The 14213-nt window shown below is 50.2% G+C and overlaps 1 pseudogene across 1 annotated transcript in view; it reads left to right on the top strand.

Annotated features, from left to right (window-relative positions):
• Positions 1 to 14213, top strand: part of LOC146808618 (immunoglobulin superfamily member 1-like) — a 364489-nt pseudogene that overhangs the window by 54150 nt on the left and 296126 nt on the right. The window contains exon 5 of the transcript XR_014967581.1: positions 4750 to 5040. The product of XR_014967581.1 is annotated as an immunoglobulin superfamily member 1-like (transcript). The remainder of the gene's footprint in view (positions 1 to 4749; positions 5041 to 14213) is intronic.

Consider the following 14213-nt stretch of genomic DNA (forward strand, 5'->3'; position numbering starts at 1 on the left):
GTGCCGTGTAAGTCAGGGAAGTGAGTGGGGAGATGCCTGCACTGATCTCAAATGCCCCAGTGCAGTGTAAGTGAGGGAAGTGAGGGGGGAGATGCCTGCACTGATTTCAAACACCCCAGTGCAGTGTAAGTCAGGGAAGTGAGGGGGAGATGCCTGCACTGATCTCAAACGCCCCAGTGCAGTGTAAGTGAGGGAAGTGAGGGGGGAGATGCCTGCCCTGATTTCAAACGCCCCAGTGCAGTGTAAGTGAGGTAAGTGAGGGGGGAGATGCCTGCACTGATTTCAAACGCCCCAGTGCAGTGTAAGTGAGGGAAGTGAGGGGGAGGATGCCTGCACTGATTTCAAACGCCGCAGTGTAAGTGAGGGAAGTGAGGGGGGATGCCTGCACTGATTTCAAATGCCCCAGTGCAGTGTAAGTCAGGGAAGTGAGGGGGAGGATGCTTGCACTGATTTCAAACGCCCCAGTGCAGTGTAAGTGAGGGAAGTGAGGGGGGATGCCTGCACTGATTTCAAACGCCCCAGTGCAGTGTAAGTCAGGGAAGTGAGGGGGTGATGCCTGCACTGATTTCAAACACCCCAGTGCAGTGTAAGTGAGGGAAGTGAGGGGGGATGCCTGCACTGATTTCAAATGCCCCAGTGCAGTGTAAGTGAGGGAAGTGAGGGGGAGATGCCTGCACTGATCTCAAACGCCCCAGTGCAGTGTAAGTCAGGGAAGTGAGGGGGTAGATGCCTGCACTGATTTCAAACGCCCCAGTGCAGTGTAAGTGAGGTAAGTGAGGAGGAGATGCCTGCACTGAACTCAAACGCCCCAGTGCAGTGTAAGTGAGGGAAGTGAGGGGGGAGATGCCTGCACTGATCTCAAACGCCCCAGTGCAGTGTAAGTCAGGGAAGTGAGGGGGGAGATGCCTGCACTGATTTCAAATGCCCCAGTGCAGTGTAAGTGAGGGAAGTGAGGGGGGAGATGCCTGCACTGATCTCAAACGCCCCAGTGCAGTGTAAGTCAGGGAAGTGAGGGGGGAGATGCCTGCACTGATTTCAAATGCCCCAGTGCAGTGTAAGTGAGGGAAGTGAGGGGGGAGATGCCTGCACTGATTTCAAACGCCCCAGTGCAGTGTAAGTGAGGGAAGTGAGGGGGAGGATGCCTGCACTGATTTCAAACGCCCCAGTGCAGTGTAAGTGAGGGAAGTGAGGGGGGGATGCCTGCACTGATTTCAAACGCCCCAGTGCAGTGTAAGTCAGGGAAGTGAGGGGGAGGATGCCTGCACTGATTTCAAACGCCCCAGTGCAGTGTAAGTGAGGGAAGTGAGGGGGGATGCCTGCACTGATTTCAAACGCCCCAGTGCAGTGTAAGTCAGGGAAGTGAGGGGGAGATGCCTGCACTGATTTCAAACGCCCCAGTGCAATGTAAGTGAGGGAAGTGAGGGGGAGATGCCTGCACTGATTTCAAATGCCCCAGTGCACTGTAAGTGAGGGAAGTGAGGGGGGGATGCCTGCACTGATTTCAAACGCCCCAGTGCAGTGTAAGTGAGGGAAGTGAGGGGAGATGCCTGCACTGATTTCAACCGCCCCAGTGCACTGTAAGTGAGGGAAGTGAGGGGGGGATGCCTGCACTGATTTCAAATGCCCCAGTGCAGTGTAAGTGAGGGAAGTGAGGGGGAGATGCCTGCACTGATCTCAAACGCCCCAGTGCAGTGTAAGTCAGGGAAGTGAGGGGGCGATGCCTGCACTGATTTCAAAGGCCCCAGTGCAGTGTAAGTGAGGGAAGTGAGGGGGGATGCCTGCACTGATCTCAAACGCCCCAGTGCAGTGTTAGTGAGGGAAGTGAGGGGGGAGATGCCTGCACTGATTTCAAACGCCCCAGTGCAGTGTTAGTGAGGGAAGTGAGGGGGGAGATGCCTGCACTGATTTCAAATGCCCCAGTGCAGTGTAAGTGAGGGAAGTGAGGGGGGATGCCTGCACTGATTTCAAATGCCCCAGTGCAGTGTAAGTGAGGGAAGTGAGGGGGGGATGCCTGCACTGATTCCAAAACCCCAGTGCAGTGTAAGTGAGGTAAGTGAGGGGGAGATGCCTGCACTGATCTCAAACGCCCCAGTGCAGTGTAAGTGAGGGAAGTGAGGGGGAGATGCCTGCACTGATTTCAAAGTCCCCAGTGCAGTGTAAGTGAGGGAAGTGAGGGGGGATGCCTGCACTGATCTCAAACGCCCCAGTGCAGTGTTAGTGAGGGAAGTGAGGGGGGAGATGCCTGCACTGATTTCAAACGCCCCAGTGCAGTGTTAGTGAGGGAAGTGAGGGGGGAGATGCCTGCACTGATTTCAAATGCCCCAGTGCAGTGTAAGTGAGGGAAGTGAGGGGGGATGCCTGCACTGATTTCAAATGCCCCAGTGCAGTGTAAGTGAGGGAAGTGAGGGGGGGATGCCTGCACTGATTTCAAAGGCCCCAGTGCAGTGTAAGTGAGGGAAGTGAGGGGGGGATGCCTGCACTGATTTCAAAGGCCCCAGTGCAGTGTAAGTGAGGGAAGTGAGGGGGGGATGCCTGCACTGATTTCAAATGCCCCAGTGCAGTGTAAGTGAGGGAAGTGAGGGGGATATGCCTGCACTGATCTCAAACGCCCCAGTGCAGTGTAAGTCAGGGAAGTGAGGGGGCGATGCCTGCACTGATTTCAAAGGCCCCAGTGCAGTGTAAGTGAGGGAAGTGAGGGGGGATGCCTGCACTGATCTCAAACGCCCCAGTGCAGTGTTAGTGAGGGAAGTGAGGGGGGAGATGCCTGCACTGATTTCAAACGCCCCAGTGCAGTGTTAGTGAGGGAAGTGAGGGGGGAGATGCCTGCACTGATTTCAAATGCCCCAGTGCAGTGTAAGTGAGGGAAGTGAGGGGGGATGCCTGCACTGATTTCAAATGCCCCAGTGCAGTGTAAGTGAGGGAAGTGAGGGGGGGATGCCTGCACTGATTTCAAAGGCCCCAGTGCAGTGTAAGTGAGGGAAGTGAGGGGGGGATGCCTGCACTGATTTCAAAGGCCCCAGTGCAGTGTAAGTGAGGGAAGTGAGGAGGAGATGCCTGCACTGATTTCAAACGCCCCAGTGCAGTGTAAGTGAGGGAAGTGAGGAGGAGATGCCTGCACTGATTTCAAACGCCCTAGTGCAGTGTAAGTGAGGGAAGTGAGGGGGAGATGCCTGCACTGATTTCAAACGCCCCAGTGCAGTGTAAGTGAGGAAAGTGAGGGGAGATGCCTGCACTGATTTCAAACGCCCCAGTGCACTGTAAGTGAGGGAAGTGAGGGGGAGATGCCTGCACTGATTTCAAACGCCCCAGTGCAGTGTAAGTCAGGGAAGTGAGGGGGAGATGCCTGCACTGATTTCAAACGCCCCAGTGCAGTGTAAGTCAGGGAAGTGAGGGGGAGATGCCTGCACTGATTTCAAACGCCCCAGTGCAGTTGAAGTGAGGGAAGTGAGGGGGGAGATGCCTGCACTGATTTCAAAGGCCCCAGTGCAGTGTAAGTGAGGGAAGTGAGGGGGGAGATGCCTGCACTGATTTCAAACGCCCCAGTGCAGTGTAAGTCAGGGAAGTGAGGGGGAGATGCCTGCACTGATTTCAAACGCCCCAGTGCAGTGTAAGTGAGGGAAGTGTGGGGGGATGCCTGCACTGATTTCAAACGCTCCAGTGCAGTGTGTGTAGTTCATTCTTGGAAATATCCGGTTTAACTAATGTCCTCCCAGTCATAGCGCCCCTGTGGCCTGTTTTGGAAGCATCGTAGCAATGAGAAGGTATGGGTGATGGCGCCAGTGCTTGTTGCTGCTTTAAGTTATAAAAGACCGCGACTGCATCTTACCTTTAGAGCTCACCACACCACGTGGCTAAGCCATGTATTACCACCTGTAGAGCAGTAACACATGCTTCAGAAACCACAATCAAGACTGAGGTGAGCAGGAGACTCTGTCTGACACTTTGCACCAGTGAAAAGTCATAGAAAAGGATGCAAAATCGTGCAATGTGTTGATAAAGTATCACTTTTTAGAGCAGTCATAAAAGTAGCCCAAGTGCCCTTTGGGCTACTCTCTGCTTCTTTGTGTGAAGGGGGCGCCCCACTCATACTACCCCCCACCCTTCTGAGGCAAAGCAGTGCCTAATAACAACGGCAGACAGGGGTTTGTTCCAAAACATAATGCCTCAGTGAGGCAGATGCTAACTAGGAGAAATGTTTTTATTTCTCCTTACTTTTCACATATTGCATTTGTTCTGCACTGTAGAGCACGTACAATGTAGGAAAAAAATATATATGTATAAGGTTAGTATTGTGCACCGTAACAGTACTTTTCTAGTCCAAAACCATTGGCAGACATCACACACACATCTATGCACGATGCTTCACTGCGGTGCAAAGGTGTGTGCGTGGCACTAGGCTGCCTGGCATGGTGCCAGCGCTGGGTGAGAGAGCAGAAGGGCCAGACCTGCGTAGATAAGCTGCTGCCCTGCGCTCTCCTTCTAGTGCAACACAACACAGCGCCCTTAGCCGCTGCCTCGGAGTTGTGCTAACATGAGTGAATCTGCCCCATGTTGCTATTCTGCAGCTCCGGATGCTGTCACGTCTACTCTAAACATACTTCCATGAGTTAAAGTGGGGTGCAGATTGGCCGTGTGGGATAGGAAGCGATGCCTGGTCTAAGAGACATGAAGTAAGGCACTCACCAAGATAAAACAGCAGGGAATGTCTTTACTGGATGAACTGTGAAATATTTATTTTCTTCATTTCAGAACACCCGGCAACGACTCGTTTGGTCTTAGAGCCCAAGAGGTCTGTGTATCTCCGAGGGGAATCTGTGGGTGTTCGCTGCGAGGTTCCCGGGATGGCCAGCCCCTCCGAATACCACTTCTACAAAGATGGAGCGACCGTGGCTGCAAGCAGAGGCACGTCCGAGAGCACTTACGTCATAGCCAGCGCCGACAGCCAATCAGCAGGGTCGTACACGTGCCACTACGTCATTCATTTGCCAGGTCGTCTGCTGACTTCCATGCGTAGCTCTCCAGTGTCTCTCTACGTCACAGGTAATGACAGATATAGTCAAAAAGCATATATTTAATACGGTTGTGTTTGACATGCAAGGGGTGCAGGATGATATGCCAGGGGTGCAGGATGATATGCCAGGGGTGCAGGATGATATGCCAGGGGTGCAGTATGATATGCCAGGGGTGCAGGATGATATGCCAGGGGTGCAGGATGATATGCCAGGGGTGCAGGATGATATGCCAGGGGTGCAGGATGATGTGGCAGGGGTGCAGGATGATATGCCAGGGGTGCAGGATGATATGCCAGGGGTGCAGTATGATATGCCAGGGGTGCAGGATGATGTGGCAGGGGTGCAGGATGATATGCCAGGGGTGCAGGATGATATGCCAGGGGTGCAGGATGATATGCCAGGGGTGCAGGATGATATGCCAGGGGTGCAGGATGATATGCCAGGGGCGCAGTATGATATGCCAGGGGTGCAGGATGATATGCCAGGGGTGCAGTATGATATGCCAGGGGTGCAGTATGATATGCCAGGGGTGCAGGATGATGTGGCAGGGGTGCAGGATGATATGCCAGGGGTGCAGCAACCATAGGGCATTGGAAATACCACCCTGCGCCTGGAGGCAGAGGGCATGTCTGTATAATGTGCCAAAGAAGAGCTCTGAACTCTGAAGTACAGTCTCAAATAGCAGGCACAATCAGCATAAAGCCAGGCAGCCTCAAACCAGCAGACACAGCCTTCACTTATGCATAAGCCAAGACATGTCTTCAACGGCGGACCAGGGTCCAACTCCCGTTACAGCTTCCAATGCCGACACGCAGCCTTGATTGGACGGCTGCAGCCGTAATTCCCTTCCATATAATCATCATATTTCAAGGTTTTGCCTTCTATGTGGCATTGCAAAATGCAGACATGTTATGATCACGCCTCCTAAGAGGCTAGAACTAGAATTCCAAAATGGCAGCTGTGTAATCTTTGATAAAGACCAGGAAACAGTGGAACAGGCGGGCCTTGCACTCTTGATGCGCTTCTAGCTTACGCTCGAAAATGTATGATGAAAAGATGAAAAGAATAAAAGAACTGACAGCCGACACATGTTTTGTCTCCTAAACGTCCACAGGCTGGGAGTAGAGCAGCCAATACACACACTAACAATGGGTGTCAAAATCTACAACTGGAGGTGTCTCCAGTTAATAAGATTCATTTCTTTTCAATTGGCCTTTTCTTTCACGCTCCCTCTGCCCAGGACGCTACGCTGCTTGTGGGGGCTTTGGATTGCCTAGAAGACGGGACTGCGAGGACCTTGGAGCATTGCGCTCCGCTAACTCGGCTCACCTGCTCCTCTTCCCGCTGGCCTCTCCACCCACGCCACGCCTCGCGGCCCCCGCTGCGCGGGAGCCGCTCGCAGGCCTCCTCATCATCATTTAAAATCTTGGCTGGTGTGCTGCAGGTTGGGTTTCTTTCACGCTCCCTCTGCCCAGGACGCTACGCTGCTTGTGGGGGCTTTGGATTGCCTAGAAGACGGGACTGCGAGGACCTTGGAGAATTGCGCTCCGCTAACTCGGCTCACCTGCTCCTCTTCCCGCTGGCCTCTCCACCCACGCCACGCCTCGCGGCCCCCGCTGCGCGGGAGCCGCTCGCAGGCCTCCTCATCATCATTTAAAATCTTGGCTGGTGTGCTGCAGGTTGGGTTTCTTTCACGCTCCCTCTGCCCAGGACGCTACGCTGCTTGTGGGGGCTTTGGATTGCCTAGAAGACGGGACTGCGAGGACCTTGGAGCATTGCGCTCCGCTAACTCGGCTCACCTGCTCCTCTTCCTATAGCCCCGCCCCCATCATCATTATTTATTTCCGGTTTGGTCCTTCCGCAGCGCGGATCGCAGCGCGGGCGAAGCCCGGGCCAAGGGCGGGCCCGTTGTAGCCCGTTCGAGCCCGCAAGAGTCCGGACCGGGCCACGTCCCTTTCATCCACGGACTTGGGTGCAGGTTCGAACTGGGCTTTACATTCATACTGCTGTATTGCTTGCGGGTTGATAGAGGTCTGCGGGCACAGTGGGTGTTAGGCAGTGCTTGACAAAGTTGCGGGTGCTCTAACGTTTCAACGCAACTGTTTCCCCCATATTCTGAGCTTAGCGCAATGGCCTCTAAAACGGGCAGGATTCCTGCTCGCAATGACAACCTCACGGGCACCTTAGATAATTTCATCATCAGAGCTAATTCAGTGATAGACCAGGGCATAGTTCTTATGGAACGTAGGGTTTCGCAAGAACTTGCTCAGGCCAGACGCTCCTCTCTGGGTCCTTTAGCCTCTGTTTGTACTCCCCGAGCCATTGAGGGTACTCCCAATTGTACAGGCGCCAAATCATCTGCACTCCCACTGACCCAATTTATAGACGACACTCCACAAAGTGACACCATGAGTTGTGATGAACTAATAACTTCACCGGAAATTAGATCCCCTCCTCCGCCGTGCTCAGGCCCTATCCTGCGTAACAAAAAGGATAAAACTCTGATAGTGCCTTCGAAGAATAAATCTAAAGCTCCTAGTGGGAAAAGAACTCATCCCGGGGGTAAGAAAATCTCAAAGCGCCGGGACAACCTAACCACTGAAGTTCCTATCAGGTTAAGTGAAGATCTTGAGTCATGCTCCCCGCACTTGGTTGCCCCCACTGTTATGGTCGATGTAAGCGCTCCATCCAACATCCCGCTACAAACCGAAGGGGTTGTAACACTGTTGCAACTTAACTCATTGTTGCACACCTTACTCGATCCCATTTTTACCAGGTTAGATAGGATAACAACTCACCTGGCACAGTTTGAGATTCTTATCAATGGAGTACAAGGAAACGTCCATAATAACACACAATTGCAATGCTCCTGCAAATGCAACCACAATAACAGGCCGGATGGGATAACTCCAGCTGCACCCTTAAATAATTTAAATAATTCAAACACTCGGCAACTGTCTAACCACCCTACAACAGATCAGGCAGCTTCTGCCCATATTGTTAACCCAGCACCCTTCCAAACTGAAGACAGGGCCATTAACACCCAACTACCTGCTCCTATTATTCCAGCAGCTGCGCTGGTGGCAAAAGGCAGTGCCAGTGGAAGTTCGTCAAGAAGGGGAGATCGGGGAGATCTGGGAGAGGTACCTGGGCCTTTTGTGACAATTGATTTACCTCCCGAATCTTGCCCCCTTGTGGTTGTTCTCACAGGTGTCCCTGAAATAAGTGAAGCTACCACAGAAGACTACATCTCCCTAAAGAATAAGACGATGCAATGGCTGTGTACCCACAGGCCTTTGCCCCCCCATGTCAACAGTGAGATTATTATGGTCAGAAGGGTGGGCTGGATAGGGCATACCCGTAAAACTATACAAGGTGACTGTGTCTTAGTCAATTTTAGGGACCCCAAAACAGTGGAGTACATTTGCAGGGGGGGATTCTCCCACCTTGAAACTAAAATCGCAACATGCCCACTTTCTTCTTTCTATACTAGCCAATCTGCGATAAGCCAAGAAACCGAATGGTCCCTCGTACCCCATTCCCGAAGGGGGCGTGTTGGGCAACCAAGGCGAGAAGCTCATACCTTGTCCCGCACTTTTATCCCCCTTTACAACAGGTATAGCCAGTTAGATCAGGTGGACTGACTGATATGGTCGCTAGACGGGACTCAGGCTTCCCACCAGGTTGAGGCAATCCATGAAGGCAATATGATTCCCTGTAGTAGGGAGGTACCCTCTCCCCCCGGTGGGATCAGCTCTGGTCACTCCCTAGAGAGTATCGGTTACAGTCTCAGTGAGCAACATCCTACAGTAAATTTAGCCAATGACACCATTGCTCCTGAGGACCCCATTGAACTCAATCCATCGGAGAGTTTACCCCATTCGACTGTTCTTCCATCTCTACCCAATAGCCACGTTCAGCATATGACCATAACATCCTGGAACGTGGCGGGAATAAGCACCAAACTCAAGTGCCCTGAATGGGGCTCCTTTGTAGACACCTACGATGTGATTCTATTTCAAGAGACCTGGGCTAGGGAGGGAGCCCACAGACTGGGGTTTGTGGCCTTTAATACCATGGCACGATGGGGAGGCATTGGGAGGCCGTCCGGCGGCCTGTCTACGTGGGTTGGTATCCATCTGGGTTGCAAAGCAGAATTAATTGAGACCAATTCAGCTGACATTTTATGTATCTTACTGACATGGCAACCCTCTTTTAAACTAGCCCTAATCAATGTTTATTCCCGCCCCATAGCACTGGCTAGGGAATCTCACACCATCAGAGAACTTTCAGCTTTTCTCGACTCTTTGAATCGGGAAATTCAGTTTATAATTGCAGGCGATTTCAACTGCCATTATGAGCCCCTACCAGGGATGTATGAGGGAGCCCTGTTGGAAGAGGATGAGTTCTGGGGAATTCCTCCATGCAACTCTGCTCCTGCTAAGGCTTGGTCCCCACTAGCTACACAGATTATGTCTCTTACCCTTCACAATTCAGTTAGGGCGGTCAACGGCAGGAAACCCTCGGACATTCCGTCTAGATGTACGTACAATAAAAAAGATCACGAATCTCATCTAGACTATGTCATGGTCGAGACCAGGCTTTGGCCAAAGATCGTGGATCTGGAGGTACTGCCCAGGACTGATAGCGATCATAACGCTCTGGTGTTAAAGATTATATCTCCTCTAGTTTCAAAGCGACAACCCGAACTGCCATCTGACCCTGGCCTTGTTTTATCTAATAACAGGCGGCGTGTCAAATGGGCGAAACTGCAAGATAAGAGGGATGCCCTCCCTAGATTATATTTAACTATTCTCCCCTTCCTCACCAAGGCAAGGGACATCCTGATCGCGGAAGAGCATTCTGTTCCCTCTGTGAACCTGCTTACTCTCCATCAGGACCTGGTGGACACGTTAGCCGATATTTTTAATCCAGCTGTAACCTCCAATAAACCTATGGTGCCCCGCCCTTCCTCCTGGTATAATGCTGCGTGCAGGAAGTCAAAAACCAATCTGGTAAATGCAATTAAGAATGGTACGGATAGTTCAACTATTCGGGCCCTCAGACGCTCCTATAAGGAAGTAATGGTACAGGCAAAAATTGCCTGGGACTGGGAGCGCTGGCACAATCTTGCCTCCGCACTTACTAGCAAGGATTCGCGGAGATTCTGGGCAATCGTTAATAATGGGACTGCTGAACCCCGCAATGCAATAGAAGTAAATCTAGACCCAGGGGTTTGGGAATCCCACTTCAAGTCTCTCTATGCAGGATCTTCCGACTTAGATGTTCTGCATTTTCACCCCCGTATACCTGGAGATGACGAGGTTGAGACTCTGGCCTTCACCCACGATGATATTACCATTGCCCTGGGAAAACTGATGTGGGGCAAAGCCCCAGGTTTAGATAAACTGCCAGGTGACATGTTTAAGGACCAGCCCCTGATTTGGGCACCGTATCTGTGCGCTCTATTTAATAATATCTTGCGAGGCGCAGAAGTTCCTGGGTCGTGGCTGGGAGCAGAGATTATACCTATCTATAAAAAGGGGTCACCTCTGCTCCCAGCAAATTACAGACCTATCAGTCTCATTGATGTCCCCCAAAAAATATTTGCGCGACTTATTTTAGATCGTCTGCAAGAGTGGATCAATGAGAATGATATTTTGTCACCCTATCAGGCTGGCTTTAGGAGTAAAACATCCACCATGGATCAGCTATTCCGCCTAGCTATGCTATACTGGAAGACCGTCACTATAGAGGGTGGCAGCCTCTATATGGTGTTCGTTGATCTCCGCTCAGCATTTGACACCGTGCTTAGGGGGAAACTGTGGGCTGTTCTTCGAGACCTGGGAGTACCTAACGCTCTGTTGAACATATTAGTGAGATTGCACACACAGAATTTTGCACAGGTCAGGTGTGCGAGGGGAGGAGTCCTGTCCGCAAGGTTCCCGGTAGACAAGGGAGTTAGGCAAGGGTGTGTCCTTGCCCCCACCTTGTTTTGCCTATACGTGAATGGGTTGATTTCTCGCCTGGATGCAGTCCCAAACAACGATGCACCCAGGCTGGCAGGTAAGAAAATCGCGGCAATAATGTTTGCCGACGATACTCTTTTGTTAGCTAAGTCACCCATGGGGATACAGCGCACACTGGTTGGGTTTCATGAATTTTGTATTGATCATGGTCTTCAAATCAACGTAGACAAAACCAAATTCATGATTTTTAACCCCCCACGACGCACCAGACCCCCTCCTATATTGGATACAGTTTCGCTTGAGAGAGTGCAGACCTTTCAATACCTAGGTGTCACGCTGAGCGAAAACCTTTCCTGGGTGCCTCATCTCCTAAAATCCCAGCTTAAATTGACTAAAACAGCGGGTGGAATATTGAAAATGAACAATGCCTCATCATATAAGCCCATAAGCCCAGGTTTAGAAATCTATAAATCCAGGGCAAGATCAGCGGCCCTGTATGGGGGAAACTATGGGGGTACGTTGTGAGTCCCGAATTAACCAAAGCGGAGAATAGATTCTTGAGGCAGCTGCTAATGCTTCCACAAAGTACCCCCCTTATTCCTCTTCGGCTTGATCTGGGCTTACTCCCAATCCAGGAGGAATTGTCAATAAAACCCCTCAGATTCTGGAGGAGATTATGGCTAACCCCCGAACTCACACAATATAGAACTGAACTGCAGGAAGTATTAAATTTGAGCAAAGCTGTGCACATCCCCTGGCTCTCCTATGTCAAACAGGAATTAATGTTAATGGGTCTTGTGGATATGTGGCATCAGCCAGCGATTGCCTGCAGTGAGATCTCAGGGAAACAGCTCACCCAGTCACATAGAGCTAGATGCACTAGTGCATGGTTGCATAACTCACGTATTGGTCCTATGGTAAATTCATTTCTAGAGTTTAAATCTGTATACTCCTTTGAGGATTATTTAAATGTAATTTATCCTGTACTGGCCAGAAAGTTATACATCCAATGGAGGTTTGGTTGCCTCCCTCTAGCATGCTTTACAAACAAGTGGTCTAGCTCCGGGGTTTCCAAATGCCCTGGCTGTGGCACGGATTTAGAGAATGAATGCCACATCCTTTTCTTCTGTCCCATGTACAGCAGAGCCCGGAAGCACTGGATTATACCTGTATGTAGGAACCTGGGCTTCCGCAAATATGCAGATGCACTTAGAGTTTTTAAATCTAACACAACAGTTTACATTGTGTTTGCACTTTCTAAGTATCTCCATGCATTCTGGATAAAAAGGAGTTTTTTAATTCGAAACAGTGCCTAGACTAACTTGGGGTGCCAGCTGTAAAAATGTTTTTCTTGACGATGTTTTAATTGTGTATTTTAATGTACTGTGTTTTAAATGCTGCTTTTATGGCCGAAACAGGTTGAAATAAAGTATTATTGAATTGAATTGAATTGGCCTTTCATATTTTTCAAATTTGGCTTCATGGCCTGGTTAAATGTCATAATGTTAAAAAGCAAAAGTATCACACAGTAGAAATGTTGAGACCTAAATATCATTTGCTTAAAAATTGTCTGATTGGACGTAGATTTTCTTCTCATCAATCCAATTCTGCAATAATTACGTTATAATAACAGTATTTTTGTCAGAAGAAAATTTGCTTATGATAGTCTAAGACCCTAAGCGCTCCAACAACGACTCTTCTTTAGTTAGTTTTGGGGTAAACTATTGTCCTCCGGTTGTCAACAAAGATTTGGGTTTAGATAAAATGATTCCTCAAAAAGCCATTACTCTGAAGTCCTGTGGTTGAGACTGCTCATGTCTGGCCTCCAAACCCACAGCAAGCCAATACAAAGACTCCCATATTGAAACATGTCTGAGTCTTATGACCTAAACTGTAAGGGAAGTTGTGGAATTTCACTGCCCAGATCAAAGTTTGATTATGAATTCACTAAAGTACTGCTTAGTTTGGGAGATTTCACTGCTGCTGCTGTGGTCATGAGCAGTAAGGGTGAGGGAAAGGGTCAACAATGACTCATCTTCTTAAAGTGCATTCCCCCATGAGTCTCAAGTTGTGTTCTGGGGTTATCACTAGGGATCCTGGTGCACTTTAAGACCCTCATTTACTCTGCTTTAGACATTAACACATTTGAATATATAATAAAAAAAGCATTGTAAAATGCACCGTTGTGGACATTTTTTCCAAACTTTACTTGGGGGGAAACTTCCCCAAGTGCCCCTTGCAGTGACCAGGCTCGCTCGCTGAACCTGACGGCTACACGCCGTACGGGGACTGGTCTGTTTTATTTTTTGTGTTCTCTGTTCTCTGGTCTGTCTTTCTTGTGCTCTCTGGAAGAATGTCTGTGGGTATGACTGGGCACCCTTGTGCATTGTAAGATCCTCCTTTACTATACTGTAAAAGTTGATACATTTGAATATATTATGAAACGTATGTTGTAGAATGCACCATTATTGCCATTTTTCCACAAATGTTCTTGGAACTCCCCACAAAACCTCCTTGGCAGCAGCCAGGCCAGCATGTTACACATCGTATGGGGACTGGGCTAAAATAACTTGCCTGGGCTGCTTCACGTTCCCAGTCCGGCCCTGGGGGGGACACAGTGAGCTGGATTACATACTGGGGCGTAGAGAAGACATTGGGATCTTTAAACACTCGTCATTACTGAACCCACACCTTGCCGACCACTTCCCACCTGGTGGTTGTCTGCCACCCTGGGCCTCGGCCATTAGCCACGCTGTGGCTGCTATGAGCTGATATGCTTTCAAGAAATCCAGGGAACCATGATGGACAGGGCAACAGAATGGGAAGCGTATAAAGTAACATTAAAGGGTGAATGCCTTGCAAACGCGTTCGGAGTGCAGAGGGAGCTAGGACGAGAGTTGCTAAGACTGGGGCAAGCCCATCAGAGCTCGACACCAAAGGCGACCTAAAGCCGGATGAACAGCGATGGCTGTCAGAGCTCAAGCAACAGGTGGCGAAGGTCTGGGGGTGATTAGATTATTACGTACACACATCCGATAGACAAAGACTGTTTAGAGAGGGAGATAAGGCAGGGAGGATGTTGGTGCTGCTACTTCGGCAGGAGTGTCCACAGATGCACAACCTTGGGCTAACTGGAGACAGTGGGGAGGACATCTGTGGTCGCGGTGTTGGACCTGAGGCATGCATTTGATACGGTAGGGTGGCAGTATATCTGGGCAGTCCTGAGAGAAAT

This window comes from Triturus cristatus, chromosome 8 (assembly GCF_964204655.1).
Source record: "Triturus cristatus chromosome 8, aTriCri1.1, whole genome shotgun sequence".
Classification (NCBI taxonomy): domain Eukaryota; kingdom Metazoa; phylum Chordata; class Amphibia; order Caudata; family Salamandridae; genus Triturus; species Triturus cristatus.